A 7634-nucleotide genomic window follows, 5' to 3' on the forward strand; every position below is an offset into this window, starting at 1 on the left:
GAGATAATGGATACAGGTACACCGTGTAGATTTTGTCAAACGATCGACAATTACCTAAATGGTATCATACCTAATAGAACACTTGGGTAGTTTGGTGATGAAGTCCATGGTAATCATCTCCCATTTCCACTCGGGAATCTTGGGTTGTTGGAGTAGACCTGAAGGCTTCAGATGTTCGACTTTGACTTTGGCGCAAGTCAGACACTTGCCCACGAATGTAGCTATCTCAGCTTTCATGTTTGGCCACCAGTACTGTTTCTTGAGATCTAGATACATCTTGTCCGAACCCGGGTGAACAGAGTATTTGGTTCTGTGTGCTTCCTCCATGACTATTTCCCTGAATCCTCCAGATTTGGGAATCCAGATTCGATTCATGAAACAGTGAACCCTGTCATCTCTGATCTCAAGTTTCTTTTCCATCCCTCTCAAGGTTTCATCTGACACGTTTTTGGGTTTGAGGGCTGTATACTGAGCTTCTCGGATTTACATGGGTAGATTGGAATGGATGGTCATCGTCTGGTTCCTCACTTTGTGGCTTGCACTATCCTTTCGACTAAGGGCATCTGCTACCACATTGGCCTTGCCGGGGTGGTAACGGATTTCACACTAATAATCACTAAGTAATTCTACCCATCGTCGTTGCCTCATGTTTAAGTCTTTCTGATTAAAGATATGTTGCAGACTCTTGTGATCAGTGAAGATTATGCATTTGGTTCCGTAGAGATAATGTCTCCAAATCTTCAATGCAAAGACTACGGCTCCTAGTTCCAAGTCATGCGTGGTATAATTGACCTCGTGTGCTTTCAACTGTCTTGAGGCATAGGCAATCACCTTTACTCTTTGCATAAGCACACAACCTAAACCTTGATTAGACGCATCGCAGTAGACAACGAAGTCCTCTGTCCCTTCAGGAAGAGATAGAACAGGCGCGATGCATAAGGCTTTCTTTGATGTTTTGAATGCGGTTTCTTGTTTATCACTCCAATAAAAGGGTACACATTTCTGTGTTAGAGTGGTTAAACGTTTGGTGATTTTGGAAAAGTTCTGAATGAATCGTCGATATTAGCCGGCGAGACCCAAGAATTGACGAATTTCTGTGGGTGTTTTCGGTGCCGACCAATTCTCTATCGCTTTAATCTTGGAAGGATCTACATGAATAGCCTCCTTGCTTACTACGTGACCGAGGAAAGTTACCTTCCGTATCCAGAATTCACATTTTGAAAATTTTGCGTATAGCTTTTCGGATCTAAGGGTTTCCAACACTAGCCTCAAGTGTTGCTTATGGTCTTCTTTGCTTTTGGAGTATACGAGGATGTCGTCAATGAACACGATAACGAATTTGTCTAAGAAGGGACGGCACACCCGGTTCATCAAGTCCATGAACACAGCCGGTGCATTGGTTAGACCAGAGGGCATCACTACGAACTCGTAGTGTCCATACCGAGTCCTAAAAGTTGTCTTGGGAACATCATGTTGGGTTATGAGCATTCTAACACTCCTAAGTGTACATGCAACCCTAAATACCTTGGATCTATGTTTTCTCTATTATACATGCAAATATGAACATCCAAGGTATTATCCTAATCTAGCATACAAAATAATGGATATAACAAGATAGAATACATACCACTTTGATAGTGCTTGTCTTCATGAAGCTTGAGTGCTTAGTGCCCCAAGTGTGACACCTCAAATGGTTCACACAACACCATAAGCACTTGGAATAACTTAGAGAGAAATTAGAACACTTCATGAAATTGTCTAGCCCTCATACACACACATAGTGTTAGTCACGATTTCTTGAGCCATGGGTTTCTTTTATATGGTGGCTATTAGGGTTACACCATGTAACTCATGACTTTACCCATTCCTTATGCTCCATGGATTTTAACCTCCATGGAGTATCCATGGGTCACCCCATGGACTTAGTCCAACATAAGGAATCTTGGATCACAAGCCCACATATATAAGAATGAATGATTTACACAATCAACCCATATATTTAATTAGTCTTCTTTTGATCACTTAATTAATTCTAGATTAATTCTTGATCAATACTAATTAAATAATCTCATTATTCTTATTATTGATATACTAGAACTTATAATATATTAATAACCGTAAGTGTCTTATTTCTCTCATTATAGTCTATCCAAGTGCATGATGCCATGCAACCCAAATGGACCATGTCGGGTCGGGTCAAGTCTTACCAATTATAGTTATGGACTTAGACATTAATCCAACACATCATTCTCCTGGACTCGTAACTGATGGTACCCTGACCGAAGGTCTATCTTAGAAAAGTAGTTGGCTCCCTAGAGTTGATCGAAGAGGTCGTCTATTCTTGGAAGAGGATATCAGTTCTTAACGGTTAACTTGTTCAGTTCACGATAATCGATACACATCCGAAAGGATCCATCTTTCTTTTTGACAAACAGAATCGGAGCTCCCCAGGGTGAGGAACTCGGTCTAATGAATCCTTTACTGAGAAACTCATTGATTTGACTGGATAACTCGACCTGTCGTTTGGGAGGAATTCCTGGAAGTTCTTCGTGAAACACATCGGGAAAGTTACAGACTTCGGGGATGCTCGTGAGGTCTCTAACTTCTTGTTTCTCGTTGATCACATGAGCTAAGAATGCAACACACTCCTTTCGAAGGAGCTTTCGAGCTTTGATGCAAGAAATGATATGAAGGTTGGAACTAGGTTTATCGCCATAGATTACGAGAGTTTGATTCGAAGGAAGATTGAGACGGATAGCTTTTTCGTAACAAAGAATGTCAGCATGATTGGGGCTCAACCAATCCATGCCAATGATAACATCAAAGCTCTTAATGGAAACGGGCATGAGATCTATAAGAAATGAGTGATCATTTAAGGTAAGCGTACAACCTATGAATACATCGTCAGCGCTTTCTTTCTCACCGTTAGCTATCTCGACGGTAAACGTTTCAGTTAGTGGTTGAGGATTTGGTTTTAGATTATGTTTGAATGCATGACTAACAAAACTCCTTTCAGCACCGGAATCGAAAAGAATACTAGCATATGAGTTGTCGAGAAGGAACGTACCTAAAACAACAGTGGGATCAGCAACTGATTCCTCCCGTCCCATGGTTAGAACCCTTCTAGTGTTATCGACAGTTAACTTCTTGGGACAGTTCCTTTTAAAGTGTCCAACTTCTCCACAGTTGTAGTAGGCTTGACTAACACCTGCTCCCGATGATTGATTGGCTGATTGGGTAGGAGTTCTGCAGTATTGAACTGTGTGCCCTTTCTTGCCACAGTCGGTGCAAGACAATTCTCGACAGGGACCAGGATGATGATGGTATTTACACTTGTCACACAGAGGGAGGTTACCAGCATATTTACTGGTAGGAGTTGAGGCTGTGGATCCCATGGCAGAAACAGCAGCAACAGGGGTAGTAGTAGCAGCATGGACTGCTACCGTCTGTTGTTTCTTGGATGATCCTTGAGAAGATTGACCCTTCTTCTTCTTCCAGAATTTCCTCTTTTCACCACTCCTTTGAGTCGGCTCAGAAGTGGTAGTGATTTCTTTAACATCGTCGCTGTGATCAATCAGAATTTGTGCTAAGGTCTTGGCACTATGGTAGGTATCCGGACGAGCAACCAAAACGTGACTCTTTGTTGGTTGAGATAACCCCCAAACGAACCTTTCGATCTTTTTGTTTTCAGGAGTGCGAGATCATCAAATCGGGAAGTATATGCAGCAATGTCGGAACCTTTCATCTTCAGGTTCCAGAGCTCATGCTCTAATTTCTGCATTTCACCACGGCGGCAGTACTCGGCAATGAGAAGTTCTTTCATGGCCTCCCAGCCCATGGCATTGGCTACGGGTAAGGTCAGAGATTTGACTCGGCCATTCCACCAAGTGAAGGCTTTATCAACGAAGGTACAGGCTGCGAACTTGACTTTATCGAACTCCGCACAAGCACAGATTTCAAAGATGAACTCTATTTTCTCGAACCATCGAGATAAGGAAATCACACCTCCAGCGCCATTAAAGGATGTTGGTTTTGTGTTCATGAAATCCTTGTAGGAACCCCCTCTTTGGTGTCCCTGGCTACTTTCAGGGATTTGAGATTGAGGACCACCACTTGAACCACTAGGGTTCATTTGTGACATAGCTGCTACCATTGCAGCTGTCATCATCGTCTGGAGTGATGCTAGGTCAAACTGGGGAGGAGGTGGCGGCGAAGAAGGATTGTTGTCGTTCTTTGAGCTAGGTCTCTTTCGGGGAGGCATCTTGATCTAATAAGATCAAGAAAGAGAGGATGGTAAGTCCTCTATATTGAATCGATAGACATGACAGTTATATGATTCGAGTAAGCGATAAAGCAGGAAAAAGTTATCGAACAGATAATTTATCGCTAAGAGTAATCACAGATAGCCACTCGAATAAGGATTACTACAGAGGATTTGGAATTGAGAAATACTCCCATAGTATTTCCTGAATTGTTTACGACAATGATTCGATGTTTGGGATATTAGGGTAAGTTTTAGGCATGCCGCATACCCCAGTCACTCCCAAGCACATGTTGGCCGTGTCTCGAATGAATATAGTTGGCCAGGCCATATTGACCGTAGACACGACTACATAACTGCCCAGGTTTAACCATAGTACCCAACACCCAATTACTTATGTTTTGTTCTACTTGTGGTTACGGATGACGACGGTTTGGTATACTTGTATACTTTTGAAAATACTTGTAGTTTGAAGATACTTTTAATTCAGAGCACTTAGGCCCTTTAGTGTTTATAGTTTTATACCATGTAAGGTTTGGTATAGTTCATTCACTATAAACAAGGGCTCTGATACCAATCTGTCGCACCCCGAAAATCGAAGGCGGAAAACATTTCCGGGGTTGACTACCACGTGAGTATCAAATCCAATGCACATAGTAAGTAAAGTATAACAACCATTACATTACATAATAAAAGTTTTACAGTTGTTTCAAAAGTAAAGTTTGTACAGTTGTGATACATAGTATATATAAACAAAATGAAACGGATCTTCATGTACTCCGTCTTCGAGCAAAAGGATCTTCGGGTACCTGTTCTAATGCTGACCTGAGAACACAAGCAGTTTGAAAATCAGCATAAAATTGGTGAGTTCATAAGCGGTTTTTGTTTGTGAAAATGTTTCGAGTTCCTTTCTGTTTCTGAAATGTTATGTATACCAAGAAAATCCCGTATTTTCTTAAAAGTTGGTTATTGTTTCACAAATGTAAAGTATGGTAAGTTTGTACACTGACAACATGTCTACTCATGTGAAAATGTATAGTTGGTTATCTGACTGGTTAAACTGTTCTATTTAATTATCATGTGTTACCAGGAAAGTCCCATACTTTCCTTATTGTATGTTACGAATTGTAAAAGATGTAATCGTGATTAGGTTCCATGTTTTTCCTCAGGAAAGTCCCGTACTTTCCTGATTGTTAGTTACAAAACGTGAAAGATGTAAAAGATGTATAAAGTGGTTCAATATTACTGTAAGTAAATCTCTGTTATCCTAATTGCGAGTTCCATAACCATACCATAGACTAAAACCTATGGCAATAAGTAGTCCACATGTGGCAATAAGTCGTCCACATACTTATGACTTTCGTCACCCTTGAACCATTTCGGTTCGACTGTAGCTAGCAGCCAGGTGTGGGGTAGTCAGCCCCGTATAGATCTATACACTCAAGTCACGCTCTCTAAATACCAGAGATTCTGGTTATGGGTGTAGTCCTCCACTCGCGTAATCTGGGTGGAGTGTTCTCCGAGGACGTGTCTCCAATCATACAGGAATAACAAATTTACTAGTAATAATATGATAGTCCTCCACTCGTATATGTGTGTGGAGTGTTACCGAGGGCAAAACAGTGTACAGATATTATGTTCAAATGTTTTAATGTCATGCTTTTAACTGATAAAATGTGGAAAGCCATTTGTGAAATATATGTAAAACATACTAGTTTAAAGACCTATTTCACAAATATATGTTACGTGATCTGTATGTTCAATCTGTTATCAGTTGTAGTAATCAGTTATAAAAGCATAAGAATATGAAACACACGTTTGAAAACATGTTTTGAGTACAAGAATTCCCTTGTACTTTGCTTGTGTTCCCCCCCTGAAAACAGTGAAAAACAGTGAAAAAGGGTAGGGGTATGAACTCACCGGACTCAGAAACGTGTCAGTTTTGAATGCTAGACGTTGGTTCGAGGTTTGATTACTCGCGATGTCCCTATGTAAAATGAAATAATGTCCATATATATATAATTAGGGATGCATTCACTAATCATATGGAACATTACACACCAATGAGGTTAAACACCTCAAAACGAGCGTTTTGAGTGACCCGGGTGACATCTTCGGACGTGTAATGGCACTAGGGACTTGGGACTTGAGTTTACTCCCCAAGAGTAAACATTTTAGAGAGTTTACAACTATGGAACACACACATACATGAGTTTACGGCCGTAAACTCATGTGGGTGTGGTTTTGATGGTTTAAGGGCTCAAATGGACATAGGGATTGCTAGAATGGATTATCTAAAATGCCTTGGAACATTTTGAATGAATTTATACCATTTAAAACATGAGTTTACGGCCACACTCATAGATTTTACGGCCGTAAACTCACCCTTGCCTAAGAATGGTTAATTTGAACTATTTAGGGCAATCACATGTGATGCAAACTAATTTTCTAAGCCTTGTTATGAATTTAGATTACCATTTTACACACTTATAGGAGTTTACGACCTAGGAGGAGTTCTTTGGCCGTAAACTCACTTATGTAGGGTATATGTTGTGTTTAAGGTCTCTAAACCATTTTTAGATGAATCTAGGATTTACCACAAAGCCATTGGTTGAGTTTGAAAGCATTTTGACATGTTTAAGGGCACTAAATCACCATTTAAGAGGAGTTTACGGCCCAAGAGTATGTCTTGGCCGTAAACTCACTTTTATTACCCAAAAATCAAGTTTAAAGTGTTCCAAGTCTAGATTAGCAAGCCCAAAGGTCATATCTAAGTCCCAACTATGATTTGGAAGGGTTAATTGGCTCAAAAACCCTTTGAATATGAGTTTACGGCCCAAGAATGATCCTTGGCCGTAAACTCCTTCAAACCTCATAAAATTCATGTTTTAATTGTTTAGAGTCCATATCTTGAAGTCCCTTGGCCATATCTAAAGTCCAAAAGGGTTTAGGAAGGAGTTTAAGGGCTTAAAACCCATCAAGTTGGTGTTTACGGCCTAGGCATGCTTCTGGGCCGTAAACTCACATATGTTGTCCTATTTTGTGATTAAATGTCGAATTTGGAAGACAAATATGCTAGAGATTAAGGCTAGGAAGGTACCTTAGAGATTTGAAGCCTTAATTTTGAGTTTTGATCCCTTAAACTTGGATTAGGAGAGAGGTGGGTAGTGTTTAGTGGTAAATTGAACAAAGGCTTCAAATGGAGTCTTAAACACATTTATATAGTGTTTAAGTTTCGGACACGGTGGAATTCTACCCGATACCGGTGTTAGACGAGGCTTTTGGTCGTACCCGATTGAGTTACCGTAACCCGATACGGTAATTTCTAAAAATATTCCGATCACTAAAGTTGGGTGTTAAAATGATTTCTAAA

The sequence above is a fragment of the Lactuca saligna genome, chromosome 4 (assembly GCF_052625555.1).
Source record: "Lactuca saligna cultivar CGN05327 chromosome 4, ASM5262555v1, whole genome shotgun sequence".
Taxonomy (NCBI): Eukaryota; Viridiplantae; Streptophyta; class Magnoliopsida; order Asterales; family Asteraceae; genus Lactuca; species Lactuca saligna.